Source organism: Acomys minous (genome assembly GCF_964271855.1).
Source record: "Acomys minous genome assembly, chromosome: 6".
NCBI lineage: Eukaryota > Metazoa > Chordata > Mammalia > Rodentia > Muridae > Acomys > Acomys minous.
Window position 1 is genome coordinate 123,363,259 of NC_140487.1, and position 15,827 is coordinate 123,379,085.

At 53.0% G+C, this 15,827-nt stretch overlaps 1 protein-coding gene across 2 annotated transcripts in view; it reads right to left on the reverse strand.

Annotated features, from left to right (window-relative positions):
• SPSB1 (splA/ryanodine receptor domain and SOCS box containing 1) overlaps window positions 1-1,557 on the reverse strand; it is a 62,606-nt gene extending 61,049 nt beyond the window's left edge. Inside the window, exon 1 of one of the 2 annotated variants that reach the window (XM_084786754.1) lies at window positions 1,359-1,557. The gene's annotated coding sequence lies outside the window, so the exon portion shown is untranslated. Of the gene's footprint in view, window positions 1-1,330 lie in introns of both variants that reach the window. The other variant, XM_084786756.1, reaches the window with a different exon arrangement.
• Between the last annotated feature and the right edge of the window lie 14,270 nt (window positions 1,558-15,827).

The following is a 15,827-nucleotide window of genomic DNA, read 5'->3' on the forward strand; positions in this document are numbered from 1 at the left end:
ACCTTCATCGTGGGGGGGGGAGGGGGATAGAGTTCTTACGGTAAACACCTGTTAAAACTCAGCTCATGAGCAGTTTCTGATGTTACTAACTAGAGTGTTTAATTAAATATTACTCACTCAGGAAACAGCCTCTGCCAGCTCACCACCACACTGTACAGTTTGCTTTCAGAGAAAGAGAGAGAGGAAGAGAGAGGAGCCTGAGCCCTGATCAGCTGGCAGGGGCTTCCCTGGAAGGGTGCCAACCAGCACTCCAGCAATACCCCACTTACAGGAACCAAGCAAGCAAGGAGAGTCACACTCCAACGGCCAGCCCTACTGATGGGTTACCCCCAGACGGCACGCTTGAAACACACACACACACACACACACACACACGTACAGACACATACTATTCATGCTTATGCCACAGAAGTATGTTCACAGACACGCAAGAACACTTAGGAAACACACATATTCACGAGGATACACGGACACACAAACACGAGGACACACACTCCCAGTACTCAAAAGCACACACAACTTCCTGGCCCGCCAGTATCTTCACAGGCACAATTTGCGAACATTCAGAGCCTTTGCTATCGCATATCCTTAAACTTGGAAATTAGCAAGTCCTTACACACTCGGCAGGCACCGGGCAACCCATCCCGCTGCTCCACCGGCCGCCTCTGGCGGGCCTTGTTTCTGTTTCCATCGATTTCCTGACATAACCTCAGCTGCTGGGAGAAGCATCGAAGGCTCCGGGGTGACTGGCGCCGCGCGCAGTGTCACCAGGCGGTCTCCCAGAGAGAGGCGCTACGGGGCCCGATCCGGAGGGGGACCAGGACATTTGTGGCCGCTGCAAATCAGAGCCCGGACTGGCGGGAAAAGTGAAACTAACTTAACTCAAGCAGGGTCGCGACGCTAAGTGCAAGAAGGGGGTCCCTTCGACTTTGGCGACCGAGAGGCAGCCTCTAGAACCAGAACCCTAAGGCACCCCGGGACTATGGCGCGCCCCAGGCCTCTCTTTTCCGTTCTGCAGCCACAGAGGCTCATGCCAGTGCGCGATAGTCCCCGCATCACTGAGGCCCCCGGCCCAGGGCAGCCCCCGCAGGTGGGACCTCAGAGTCTCCAGGAGCCGCCCCTCGGCAGCAGAGGCGGCAGAGCGCTGGGCGGCGCCCGGCTCCTCTCCAGGGACCCAGCGAGCAGGGCTCCTGGGCCAGCGCTCCACACCAGTGCCAACCCTATATATGCCCACGCTCTGCCCCGCGCCCACCTTCTCAGTTCCCACGGCGTGGTGGTCCCCATGTCTCCCCTTCCCCCGGTACCAGAGCACGAATGCGCGCCCACCCACCGGGTCTTCGGTGTCCCGCGCCGCTTACCGCGCACGGAGAGGCCGCAGCTCTAAGAGCTCTGGAGGCTTGGGGTGCCCAGGGCCGCGCCCGCTGCAGAGAGCGAAGTCGCTTCCTCCCCGCGGCCCCGGCGCCAGCGCCAGGAGCTGGTTCTTGCAGCAAGCGCGCGGGCCGCTCGAGCGCGACTCGTGCGCTGAGAAGAAAAAGCAACCAACCGCTCTAAATTGGGGGTGGGGGGGAGTAGAAAGAGGGAGGAGCCATGGGCGGGGTTTGTGCAACCCGCCCCGCCCTCATCTGCCCTGGCACACCCCAAGTCACGCTCCTTACATCACGCCCTGCTCCAGGTCACGCCCTTTATCTCTTGCCTTCACGTCTGCCCGTCCCTCCCTCTGCCCCTCCCCTCCCCTCTCCACTTTTCTGCCTTGCCCCGCCCCTCCCACCCGCCCCTCCCACCCGCCACGCCCCTCTACTTTCCGGCCAAGTCTTGGGTTTCCTAGCGCTGAGCGCTGCGGGGCGCCCGAGAGCGCAGAGCGCCTGGGGAGCAGAGGCGGGGCCGGATTGCGGGTTTGCGAGCTCTGCAGCCCCCCGCTACCGCCCTCTTGCGGAGGATCCTGGGGTGGTAAAGGCTGCAACCATGCATCTCTCTTTCTGTCTTGGTGTCTGCAGAAACTGCTTTGATTCCCTTGGGAAAAGCTGGACCTGAGGCCGGCATTGTAATAGCGGATAGCTTGCCTCGGAGGGCTGCGGTGGTGGCAGGCCTTGCATCGAGGAGTTGAGGTTCAATTCATTGGGCGGTTGGGGGAGGAGGGGGGGGGCTAGTGGATGGACATAATTCGGGACATTTGGCAGGGTGAGGTTATAGCTGTAATCACAGGAGCCAGACCTTGCTTAACTCGTTTCAAACGCCAAGTTTTAAGTTTCTGTAATCCTGGCGTGCAAAGGAGTGGTATATGAGTTGATGCCTAACCCGACTGCACTATACTCACTGTTTCCTCATTCGTGGGGCCTGACAAGCATTTCAGGGCTTGTAGATCCCGAAGGCTTGGTCACATGAGCATTTTCACAGTTCCTAGACACCGAACTTAGGATGCCATGAGCGACAGGGAATCTGCATCTCTAAGGAACACACACAAAAAGTGCTTTACGGTGGCCCACCCCTGTTATCCCAGCTCTCGGGAGGCAGAGGCAGAGGCAGGCAGATGCCTGTGAGTTCGAGGCCAGCCTGATCTGCAGGTCCAGGAGAGCCAAGGCCACACAGAGGAACCATCTCGAAAAACAAAAAACACAAAGTACCCTCTTAGAAGCTCTAGTCTGTGGAAGTAATTTTCCTTTCCCCTCACTGTGCACAAGTGAAGTAGAAAGAGGAGACGGGGGGAGGGGGGAGGGGGGATTTTACATTCCCATCTTAACAAACCCCTCCCTAAGATTTCCCCCCTTCTCACCTATGGGTGGTGAGGGATGGTAGAGAAGTTGCTATAAAAACTGTGGCCACCGAAGTTATTTTCTCACTCGCTGTGAAGACTTGAAGGGCCCAGAGCCAACAGTGTAGGTTCCAACCACCCCACTGTGTTGCAAATAAGTTTAGTTTTGTTTGAAAACACATAGGCTTCCCGATTGCCACGGACAAAGTGGGCATGAGTGGGAAAAGTGGCCTCTCTGGGGCCCGATAGGTTCAAGTCCCCTGGCCATATGGGCCAGCAGCCTTGCCAGTGGTTCAGGCCCTCCTGTTAGAGCCTTCAAGGTTTGAAAACGTGTGGCGTCCGCAGTGATCACAGCAGCCACTGACCCATCCAGCTCGGGAGGTCAGCACGCTTGATGTGTGTTCAGGAAGTGTGCGTCCCTTGTCAGGTGTGGTCACCTCACAAGGCTGGCACTGCAGCCACACACCAGGTGCTACGTCCTTCCAGGCCTTGTCTTTCGCCTGAAGGAAGCTTCCAGGATGTACTAAGGCACGTTTCAAATGATTAGGATGACAACTGTTCATTCGGGGTCCTTCCCTCTGGTGACCAGAGAAAGATGGTTCTCAGAAGTCTCGAACACCTGCCCATCGGCACTGAGCTTGAGTTCTGATCCTGTCGGTAACCAGACAGTGGGGTCTAAGTGTCTAAAACTCACCCGACAGTCACCTGCCTTGCCCCTGGGATACTGAGAGGGTAGACTAGGTATCAGATGGTTAGTCATACGGTAGAGACCTCTGTGACTCACAGCGCTATCGAAGAGTCCTCAAGGCCGGACTGTGAGTGAAAGGGGTGTGATGCTATTGTTCGCTAAAACGTCGTAATCTTTCAATACTGCAACGCCAGCTGATAAACACCATGGGAAGGTCAGCTGATAAATGCCTGAGGCCAGAGGCAGGCCTGTGAGGCACAGGGGAGGAGGTTTCAGACTCCCAGTTCTGCCCAAGCCCTTCCCCGCCCCGCCCCTGCATCTTCTGCATCACAGACGCTGCTCGTGTAATGTGCTCGCTCCTTTAATCTTGGGAACACGATAAGGATGGGTCGTTAGGGGACAGCTATGTGCGGAACTGCTTTTTCCTGGTGATGGCTTGCGGTCTAGCTAGAGATGCCATGGACAGTTGAGGCCCACAGGGAAGAACCGTGCCATTCTTATTTTTGTTTTTCGTTACAGGGTCTCTCTGTGTTAGCCTTGGCTGTCCTGGAGTCGCTTTGAAGACCAGGCTGGCCTCGAACTCACAGCGATCCGCCTGCCTCTGCCTCCCGAGTGCTGCGATCAAAGCCGTGCGCCACCACTGCCTGCTATTCTTAAAAGGCCGTCTGTGGGGCTCTGAAGAGAGGTAGAAGCCAAAGATAAGCACTTGTGAGCAGACCTGGTCAAAACGCGCCTCCACCCCCATCGGCTTCAGTCGCATCCCACAGGGATGTCTGATGAGTTCTTAGAACTGTGTGAAAGCTTTCTGGGAGACACTTCCCCCCCCCCCCAATGGCTGGCATCCTTTCCTTCTGCCAGTATAAAACTCCTGGGGAAATCCCCATTTCTTTGGTGTCCATTGTTTCAATAATCTGACAGTCAGATTGAGAGACACAACCATCTCTTTAGAATATTTTCATTTCTGTCGGGCCAGTTGCAGGAGCTTCTGAGGACTCTCCAGGCTCCACCCTCTACCCCCCCACCCCCCACTCCCACCCCCACCCCCACCCAATCTGGAAGTACAAGTGTCGAAATGGGATTATTGAAGGTTGATACCATGGCCTGCTTTACATGGGTGCTGGGAATTTTACCTCAGATCTTCATGGTTATGGAGCGTACTTCACCCAGCCCAAAAGACTCGGTTTTATTATCCACAGAACTTCTGCATGTGTTTCCCAGGGTTTGGAGAGGCACGTCCACATATGCATGTGTGCTCATTTAACAAGCAAATGCAGGGAATCACGTTAGGATGAAATAAAAAGGGTTTGAGGGGTTTAAAAGATTCCCAGGGATTTGTGAGATCAAGCCATTACCCACAAGTGTGGCAAGAGCTAGCAAACCACAAAGAGCAAACACTGGGGCGCATTATACATGTAGACCACCATGCGCCCATAGCCTAAGGCAGATGTCTCCCACAAAGTAAAACTAGGCTAGTGCTTTTACTGATTTTGATCTTGTAGCATTCATGAATAAGCAGGCCATCCTTCCCTGCATTTGTCCTTTGAGGGCGTGCTTGTGCAGGGTCACATATTATTGAATAGTGACACCTGCTGGCAAGATGTGAGATTGCAGTATAGCTCTATCAAACATTCAGAGAAAAGTTTTACCAACTATGATGCCATTAACAGAGATGGTCATCCAGTTTGGTAGAGTTCTCAGCAACACATAAACCTGGTCTTGGGGGAATATAGCTGTAAATCCAGAACTTGGAAGGTGGAGACAGGACGATCTTAAGTTCAAGGTCATAATCCCTTACATGGGGAGTTCAAGACCAGCTTAGGCTACATGAGATCTCAAGAAATGGGGACAGAGGGAGAGGGGTAAGAGTCATTGCAATGTTTTGTTGTGGTTTGTTTTTTAAAGATTTATTCATTTTTATTTCATATCAGTAAGTGTGAGTGAGAGTGCCTGGTATTGGCAGAGGAGCAGTGCTCTTAACCACTGAGCCACCTCTCTGGCCCCTACTACAATGTTTTCTAAAACTTCCAGCAAAATAATAGCAAGTCCGTTGGGATGTTGGTGCCTCTGCCAGCTTTTCACTAGTGATTTTTTCTTTCCAGAAAGGGTTTCTTAGGCCTTCATTGTCCTGGACTTGCACTGTAGACCAGGCTGGCTTCGAACTCACAGAGATCCACCTGCCTCTGTCTCCCAAGTGCTGGGATTAAAGGCATGCGCCACCATGTCTGCTGTCACTAGTAATTTTTTACCAGTCCTTCAGGGTATTTTTCCCATGGGATATTTTCACTAGAACAGTAAAAGTTTATTAAAACAGTATTAATGAATGCTTCCTTGAAGTATTTCTTCCTTGATCTCTCGGTATTTTCTTTTTAATTAAAATTTGAGGGTCTTATTTTCTTCTTCTTTGAGACAGGGTTTCTCTGTGTAGCCTCGGCTGTCCTGGACTCACTTTGTAGACCAGGCTGGCCTAGAACTCACAGCGATCCACCTGCCTCTGCTTCCTGAGTGCTGGGATTAAAGGTGTGCGCCACCACACTCAGCAGAATTTGAGGGTCTTAATGGACATACATTGTGCTCTTCTCTGATTTTTAACCTGCTGGGTTCAGTTGGCACGGCCTGCTGCAATGAGGGCTGATCTCGTTGGCTTGTGCAGGTAACCACAGCAGCAATGAATTTGTGAGCACAGCAGCCATGCATGCCCAGAAGACAGCAATTCACAGCACTCCTCCCCATTCTGCAGCTCCTGTGTCTCTCTGTTCCCTCTTCAGGGATGTCCCACAAGCCTTGGGCAATGTGTGTGTGGGAGGGGGTAATATAGATGTCCCACTTAGGGCCGAGCACTCAACAGTCCTGAGCCTCTACATTAGCTGCTGCCCGTAGCAGAAAGAAGATCTCTGGCCAGCGCTGAAAGCAGCACAGTCTATGGGTATAGGCATAAATATTTAGAATGCAGTCTGACTACATGACAATTTTGTAGAACAACAGAAGCATCCTGTCCCGGTACCCCACGGACCATGACCTCCCAAGCCATGGGCTTTTAACCAGCTTTATAGATCCAAAACTGAGTTCCTTCTTAAGGAAAAGGCCTCAGGTCCAAACAAAGCGACTGGTAACCCCTTTAATCTTTGTGCCACTATCGCAGCAGGTAGGCACATCTTACCTGCCAGGTCAATACTGTAGTATTCAGGATCCAGCACCCTGGGAAGACTATTGCTTTCTTCCCCCCTCAGTGCCTGCATAGACCCTTCCTGTTCTGCACGCTGGCAAGTGGTAAACAAAACAGACCAAGGTCCTGGCTTGAGAGACTTTCCATGTAAATGGGAAAGTCTAGAATAGGAGCATTTAGAGCCGGGGAGATGGATCATTTGGTAAAATGAAGACCTAATAAGGATGTGGCCGTAGCAGCACACCCAGGAAAGGAGCATGAGGTAGCTTGAAAACGTTAAGCGTTGGAGTTGGCCTGGTGCGATGTATAGGTGATGCTAATTACTGGCTCCCAGGATCTAGTTGCTGCCCTGGTGAGCACGGTCTCCCGGTCTCACCTAGCCCAAGTACTGCTTGCGTCTCGCTGGGTGGCTGAATAAAAGGTCTACACCTGGGCAAGGGAGAAGGCAGGGGCTGAGCGGCGGTTTGAGGACTTTGAGGAGAGAAGGATCTTGGGAAAGAGAGGCAAGGAAGAGAGAGGAGGGAGGAGGGAGGAGGGAGGAGGGAGGAGGGAGGAGGGAGGAGGGAGGAGGAGGAGAATCCCCTGAGACAGGAAAGAGCCAGGTGGGCCCAGAGGAGGAACTCTGAAGTTCCACAGGGAAAGAAATGGTCCAGATGAACAACCTTAGCAAGTATTTTGGGATTATGGATGGGAGGTAGCCCAAATAGAAATTACTAGAAGCAGATGGCATGGGGTGGAGGCTCGGGCAGTGAAAGATAGCTTAGGAGGTAATAGCTGTCCTGCTCCAGGTGAAAATAGGCTATTCTAAAAATATATCAGGTGTCTGTGTCTTTATTGATTGTAAAAGCAGGTTAGATAACACCGCTGTAGTAATTATAGGCCTAATAATAAAGATTTATTAGGCCATACCATTAAACTAACATCAACAGTTAAGTACAGGACAGAAGACCTAGGGGAGTCTGAGACAACTTGATCGTACCCTGTCACCCCAACACTATCTACCTGCAGTAGAAGTTTTGGTGTCTTTTAAAAACTATGTTATGTAAACATGGTTTTGTTTTAATCCCAGGTGTGGGGTATGGGCCTGATTCGAACTGTCCACAGCAGCGGGCTGTTTGTCTCACCTGAGCTCTGGGAGGGGCTCTTTGCCAGCTGCAGATAGTTTAATTCTGAGGACTCTGGAGTGGGAATAAACACTAGAGGCCAGTGTGTGTGTGTGTGTGTGTGTGTGTGTGTGTGTGTGTGTCTGTCTGTGTGTGTGTCTGTCTGTCTGTGTGTCTGTGTGTCTGTGTGTCTGTGTGTCTGTGTCTGTGTCTGTATGTGTGTCTCTGTGTCTCTGTGTGTGTCTGTTTCTGTGTCTGTCTGTCTGTCTGAGAAAGAAGAAGGTTGCTGCTCTCACTGCTGCTCCTGGTTGCTGTTGATGCAGTTTGACGAGAAGAAATTGGAGATATCCTGAAGCGAAGATTGGACTTGGCCCGAGGAACTCGAAGACCTACCCAGCAGGAAGTAGCTAAGAGACCTACGCCCCTTCTCCTCATTAGCTTTCTTTCTCTCCTACCTGGTGTTAGGGTGCCAGAGGGGGTTGGGGAGAAAGGAGGCAGGACCATAAGAATCTCCAATAAAAATAAAGTACTTTTTAAAAGGCTCCTGCAGATCTCTTCCACATGCCATCCCGCACTGGAGCGAAGCGTGTAGGCTGTAAAGTCCGTGCCCACACAGACCCTGTGAATATGGCCACATTTAGTACTTAGATCTTGGGCTGGGAATGTAGCTCAGCTGGCAGAGTGCTTGCTTGCCCAGCATGCTTGACACCATGGGCTCAATCCCCAGCAAGACATAAAATTGGGTTTAGTGATATATGCCTATAATCCAAGCACTTGGGAGGCAGAGGCAGGAGGATCAGAAGTTCACAGTCACCCTCAACTACATTGCAAGTTGGAGACCAACCTGGGAGACCAGGGAGTTGGGGGTGGGTGATCTTTGCAGATCTAAAATGACATCATGCTGGACTCAGGTGGGGTTTAATGCAATGACAAGTGACTGCAGAGCCTGTCTGGATACAGAGCCACAGAACAGAAAACCCTGAAAAGAAGAGAGGCAGAGCTGGGCATGGCAGCATTCTATTGTAATTCTCAAGAGGCCGAGGCAGGAGTGTGAGGCCAGCCTGAACTATACAGACAGACTGTTAAATAATCAGATTAAATGAGAGAGAAAGAGAGGCAGGTTAAAACGATAGGTACACAGCCAAAGAAACCAAAACTGCCAACAGTCATGGGGATTGGAAGTGGTAAGGAAGGAGTGTTTCCTAGAGTCTGAGACACCTTCATCTTGACTTTGGCCCTGACTGAAAACCGTCCTCATCCCTCCGCTGCCCGGTCCCTGGCTCCTCATCCCTCCGCTGCCCGGTCCCTGGCTCCTCATCCCTCCGCTGCCCGGTCCCTGGCTCCTCATCCCTCCGCTGCCCGGTCCCTGGCTCCTCATCCCTCCGCTGCCCGGTCCCTGGCTCCTCATCCCTCCGCTGCCCGGTCCCTGGCTCCTCATCCCTCCGCTGCCCGGTCCCTGGCTCCTCATCCCTCCGCTGCCCGGTCCCTGGCTCCTCATCCCTCCGCTGCCCGGTCCCTGGCTCCTCATCCCTCCGCTGCCCGGTCCCTGGCTCCTCATCCCTCCGCTGCCCGGTCCCTGGCTCCTCATCCCTCCGCTGCCCGGTCCCTGGCTCCTCATCCCTCCGCTGCCCGGTCCCTGGCTCCTCATCCCTCCGCTGCCCGGTCCCTGGCTCCTCATCCCTCCGCTGCCCGGTCCCTGGCTCCTCATCCCTCCGCTGCCCGGTCCCTGGCTCCTCATCCCTCCGCTGCCCGGTCCCTGGCTCCTCATCCCTCCGCTGCCCGGTCCCTGGCTCCTCATCCCTCCGCTGCCCGGTCCCTGGCTCCTCATCCCTCCGCTGCCCGGTCCCTGGCTCCTCATCCCTCCGCTGCCCGGTCCCTGGCTCCTCATCCCTCCGCTGCCCGGTCCCTGGCTCCTCATCCCTCCGCTGCCCGGTCCCTGGCTCCTCATCCCTCCGCTGCCCGGTCCCTGGCTCCTCATCCCTCCGCTGCCCGGTCCCTGGCTCCTCATCCCTCCGCTGCCCGGTCCCTGGCTCCTCATCCCTCCGCTGCCCGGTCCCTGGCTCCTCATCCCTCCGCTGCCCGGTCCCTGGCTCCTCATCCCTCCGCTGCCCGGTCCCTGGCTCCTCATCCCTCCGCTGCCCGGTCCCTGGCTCCTCATCCCTCCGCTGCCCGGTCCCTGGCTCCTCATCCCTCCGCTGCCCGGTCCCTGGCTCCTCATCCCTCCGCTGCCCGGTCCCTGGCTCCTCATCCCTCCGCTGCCCGGTCCCTGGCTCCTCATCCCTCCGCTGCCCGGTCCCTGGCTCCTCATCCCTCAGCTGCCCGGTCCCTGGCTCCTCATCCCTCAGCTGCCCGGTCCCTGGCTCCTCATCCCTCAGCTGCCCGGTCCCTGGCTCCTCATCCCTCAGCTGCCCGGTCCCTGGCTCCTCATCCCTCAGCTGCCTGGTCCCTGGCTCCTCATCCCTCAGCTGCCTGGTCCCTGGCTCCTCATCCCTCAGCTGCCTGGTCCCTGGCTCCTCATCCCTCAGCTACCTAGCTTCTCACTCTTTTCCCTTTGGGAACCCAGCCCTTCCAATCAGCATCCCACTAAGCAACAGAAATGGTCTCTGCAATGCAAATGCCCACTGTCCCACTCTGTTATTAAAACAGAGCTTGAAGGGCAGTCAGGATGGCTCAGCAGAGAAAGGTGCTTGCTGCTGAGCCCAAGGCTTGGGTTGGATCTCCAGAACCCACGTGGTGAACGGAGAGAACGCATTCCCTCAGATTGTTCTACATACAACGCACACTCGCACATACACGCACACACACGCACACACACGCACACACATACGCACACACGCATGCACACACACACACACACACCCCGACACACACACCGACACACACACACACACACCACTCAATATTTTAACATTTAAAAGCAGAGTCCTCAAATCTGACCAGGTCTACAAGGCCCTCAATGGTCTACTCCTGCCCCTCTCTGCACCCTCTCCCCACAGCTGTTCCTCTGGCCTTCCCTCTTCACCCCCGGCCCCTGCTTCCTCCCACCATGACTGCACCACAGGCCTCTCTCCAGAAGCTTCTTCTCCCCTCCTCTGCTCTGGCTCCCAGCTCCCATCTGCCCTTCTTGGCTTTGATCACTCTGGATTACACTCTCTTCCACCTGGCCGTCCCTCACAAGGCCCCCGAGAGAGGCGATCTCGCCACTGTTTGTCTGAATCTTTGATTTATCCTAATCTCACCAGATTTACACTACACGAGGGCTAACGTTGCATTCACACAAATGTCCAAGGCTCATCTGGGTCCTTGACACACAGTATCTATCTCCCAGCCATTGCCATGAAACAAACCACCCCGAAACCCAGTGACTTTAAAGAGCAATTACTTATTCCCCCTGACATTTGTTGGGTGGCAGGGGATGAGCTGGCTCCCCTGGCCTTGGGCCTCCATGACTGTCTGAGCCTGACTCATAGATGTGCAAGCCAGCGTATGCAATTCGGGACCTGAGCTGAAAGGTCAGCGAAACCCCGTGGAAGTCCTTACGGCAGGAAACCTGGAAGGAAACCCCACGGCTTGTGTGCCTTTTACGTCTCCTGTCTGCTGCCTCCAAGGGCAAAAGGAAGTCACAAGGGTGGAGGAGGAAGATGCTCCAATAGTGGAATGAGAGAACAGTGAATAGTTCCTTAGTATCAGTCCTCACTGTCCTCAGATAGTATTTGATGAACAAATAAAGGCATCCGTTTGAAAAGAATAAGCTTAGCCATATGCAGGGATAGCGCAGTGGAAAAGGGGAAGGAGGAGGCTGAATGTACAGCCAGTGTGGCATGCTCCAGCCAGGCCTCGGGGGTGGGGGTGGGGGGTGGCCTCTGGGCTGCAGCATGCCTAAAGCCTTGGGCTCGGTGCTCTAGAATAAGTGAATTTTTTTAATTTTAATTTTTCTTTCTGTTTTTGTTTTTGTTTTTGTTTTTTGGAGACAGGGTTTCTCTGTGTAGCCTTGGCTGGGCTGGACTCACTTTGTAGATCAGGCTGGCCTCAAACTCACAGGGATCCACCTGCCTCTGCCTCCCAAATGCTGGGATTAAAGGTGTGCGCAACCACCGCCTGGCGAATAAGTGAATTTTTAAGAGGAAAAACCTTGTTTAACGCGCCAAGCACAGTGGCCTGGCAATCCTGGCAGTTGGGAGGCTGAGGCAGGAGGATCAGCAGTTCAAGGCCAGCCTTGGCTCCATGAAAGTGTCTCAAACAAAACAAAAGAAAACCCCACCTCATTAATCCTCACACAAACCCTCTGGTATAGACAAACAAATACAAGGCACAGATTAAATTAATGACTTGTTTTGGATGGTATAGCCACCAGCTAAGTTACTTTGAAAGTTACAGCTTGGATTTGAACCGGTGCAACCTTGTCTCCAAAGTCAGCACCGGAACTGGAAACTTTTTTTTTTTTTAAATCACTATGACTAAAATATGTAGGCATAAGGTTACTATGTAATTCAAATGCTGATTTCTGTACCTCTCCCCCATATCTGGCTGCAATCCTTGTTCTGAGAATCTCCAGCATCAATGTTGTGTAAACACTGCTCCCCAATTATGCCCATGATATGTCAATAAAGCAGCTTGCAGCCAATCGCTGAGCAGGGGAGAGAACAGGGCTGGACTTCCTGCCTGCCAGGGGAGGAGGAAGTGGGGGCTTCAGCAGGGAATGCAGTTACAGGCAGAGGTACGGGAGAGATGAAGGTTCAGCTGGAGCAAAGAAAGAACTAGAAGGCAAGTAACTTGGGGGTTTTGGCAAAGATGGAGTCAGGATGACATAGATGGTAAAGAACAGGCTTAAACTGCTCAAGATGGTGTTGTAAACCCTTATAAACAAAATTAAAACAGTCTCTATTTGTGTGATAGCCAGGTTAAGAGAGAAACTAAGAGAAACACAGTTTTTTGTTGTTTTGTTTTTGAGGTTTTGTTTGTTTGTTTGGTTTGGTTTGATTTTTGGTTTTTCAAGACAGGGTCTCTGTTAGCCTTGGCTGTCCTGGAGTCGCTTTGTAGAGCAGGCTGGCCTCGTACTCACGTCAATCCTCCTGCCTCTGCCTCCCGAGTGCTGGGATTAAGGGCATGCGCCACCACGCCTGGCACAAACCCAGTTTTATAGAAATAAACTATAACAAAAAGACCTCACAGATGGAATGCATGTGAGGAAAGCGTGGCTTAGGTTCCACGATTTCCGTGGCTCTCAGGGTGGGGAAGGCATGAAGGTAGGAACCAGGCAGTTGCTGGCTGGCAAGAGTGTGTGATGGAGGGCATCCCGGTGGGACAAGCGGCAGAGAGCAGACGCCATCGTCAAGGCTCCCAGCAAGCAACACACTTCTGCCAGTCAAACCACTCCCAGATTCCATGACTTCCCAAAACAAAGTCCTTCCTGTGAAGGATGCTTCATGGTCCAGCTGCTGAGAGCATCTCACCTAGGTCTCTATACGAGGCCTCATGTTGGCACAACATCAAAAATGAAAATATGAGGCTGGCAAGATGGCTCAGCAGTTAAGAGCATGTGGTGGCCGGGCGTGGTGGTGCAGGCTTTTTAATCCCAGCACTCGGGAGGCAGAGGCAGGCGGATCTCTGTGAGTTCGAGGCCAACCTGGTCTACAAAGTGAGCCCAGGACAGAAAAGGCTCCACAAAGAAACCCTGTCTCAAAAACACCAAACCAAACCAAACAAAAAACAAACAAACAAAAAAGCACACGGTGTGTTCTCGCAGAGGAACTGAGCCTGTGTTCGGTTCCCAGCACCCACACACATCAGGCAGCTCACATCTGCCTGTAATTCCAACTCCAGAGGATCTGATGCCTTCTCAGATACTTTACTCATGCTTGCGCACACACACACACACACACACACACACACACACACACACACACACTTAAAAAACAAAATAAGAGCCAGGCATGGTGGTGCACGCCTTTAATCCCAGGACTCGGGAGGCAGAGGCAGGTGGATTGCTGTGAGTTCGAGGCCAGCCTGGTCTACAAAGCGAGTCCAGGATAACCAAAGCTATACAGAGAGACCCTGTCTCAAAAAACCAAAAAAAAAAAAACAAAAAACAAAAAACAAAAAACCCAAAAACAAAAACAAAAAGCATTATGGATGAGTAATGGAGGAAGACTATTAAAAAACACTAGAGTAAGTAACAGAAGAATAGAGGGGAAAAAAAGAATTGTAGTAGTCACCCCCTGGATGTAACAAGTGGGAGGTGGAAGAGCATGTTGTTTTACTTGTATCTTTTTCATATATATATATATATGAAAAATTATTTGTGATTGGAAAGATAGTCCAGTGGTAGGTCACATTGCTAGTATTGCACAGGACCCTGCGTCTGACCACTGGGGCTGCAGAATAAAATAAGCAGATACGTGACTTGCGTGCATTTTGAATAGTTCATTTCTATAACAGAGTACCACAGGCGTTTCTTTCTCAGAGTTCTGGAGGCTGGAGAGACTGGGATGAAGTCCAGAGTTTCATGTCTAGGGAAGGCCTGAGTGTCCGTTTGCTTTCTATTGCTGTGATAAACACCTTGAACAAAAGCAGTGTGGGTGTGTGTGGGGGTGTGTGGATATTGGTGGAGGGTGTGAGTGTGGGGGATGGGGGTGTGCGGGGGTGTGAGTGTGGGTGTGGGGGGGAGTGTGTGGGGTGTGGGTGAGTGGGTGTGGGGGGAGTGGGGGTGTGGGGAGGTGTGGGAGGTGGTGTGGGTGTGGGTCTGTGGGGGGGTTTATTTGGCTTACAGGTTAGAACCGATCATCGAGGGAAGCCTGGGCAGGAACTCCAGGCAGCAACTGAAACAGAGACCGTGAAGGAATGTCTCTTACTGGCTTGCTCTCCATGGCTTGCTTTCTGACACAACCCAGAACCACCTGTCCAGGGGGTGGCACCACCCACAGTGGGCTGGGTTCACCCACATCTATCATGAATCAGGAAAACGCCCCATAGACCTACCTATAGGCTGATCTTATAGAGACATTTTCTCTCAGTTGGGGTTCCCTCTTGCCAGATGACCCCAGTTTATGTGAAGTTGGCAAAAACTTAACCAACATAGCCTGTTTGCTAGTTATAACCTCTTATATATAAAACCTGTCCTCACTGTGTCCCCACATGGTGGAAGAGTGGAGAGCCTCTCAGGCCACTTTTATAGGGACACTCAGGAGGGCACCGCCCAGCTCCGAGGACACAGTCAGATGGCACCAGCCTGCATTGTCCTGAATACAGGGCAAATCAAGAAAAGCCAGCTCCAGCCATCCCCTTCCCCAGAGGTGGCCTTCTCATGGTCACCTGGGCATCCTCCAGAGACCTGCAGGCCTACTGTGTGCTCTGCCATAGGTGCCACAGCCATGCATGGTCCTCCTGCTCTTTCCCCTAACCGTTTGGCCGTGGAGTTGGCAAAGGCGTGTTGAGGCTCAGAACTGAGAAGTGCTCCCAGCTGCCAGAGGCCCATGGTTGGTCCTTCCTCCAAGAAAAGGCCCTTGTACCCAAGGTCTCTCCTGCCAGGCAGAGCTCAGAACCCATGGGATATGATTCCTGGCACCTTGGGAGGCCAGATAGCCCTGGACGAGGGTCCTGTAAACACATCAGTATGCCCTGAACCCCTTCCATTGTCACAGCCCCCCTGCCCCAGTCCTGAACCCTAGCCTCTCATCTGTGCCATGAAGATGCCCTGGGCTTTGAAATAGGGCCCATCTGGATACATAATGCCCTGGGATACCAGGCAAAGCAAACACCAGTCTAACCTGTATCATCCCATCCAGCTTTCGGGAGTGGACAAGCCCCTACAGCCTAAACTCATCCTGCCCAGCCCTGCTCCGTTTGCAAGCCATGGCAGCTGAATGTGGGGGCTGCTGAGTCTGGCTGAGGTCCCAGGCGCCCACCCAGAACACAGAAGGCGGGCGCCTGGCATGGATCGAGCTGAAGGACCTTTCTATTTAAAGGAAAAACACAAGGCAATATTTTTAGGTGCCAGCTAAGTTGTCTGTTGTGTGGCTTAGTGGTGGCTGACCCGTCTGCAGCAAGGACCTGGGGCGGGGGGAGGGGGGGTGGCGGGGAGGAGGAGATGAGCTGGCGCCTTCTGTCTCTCTGAATGGCCCAGGA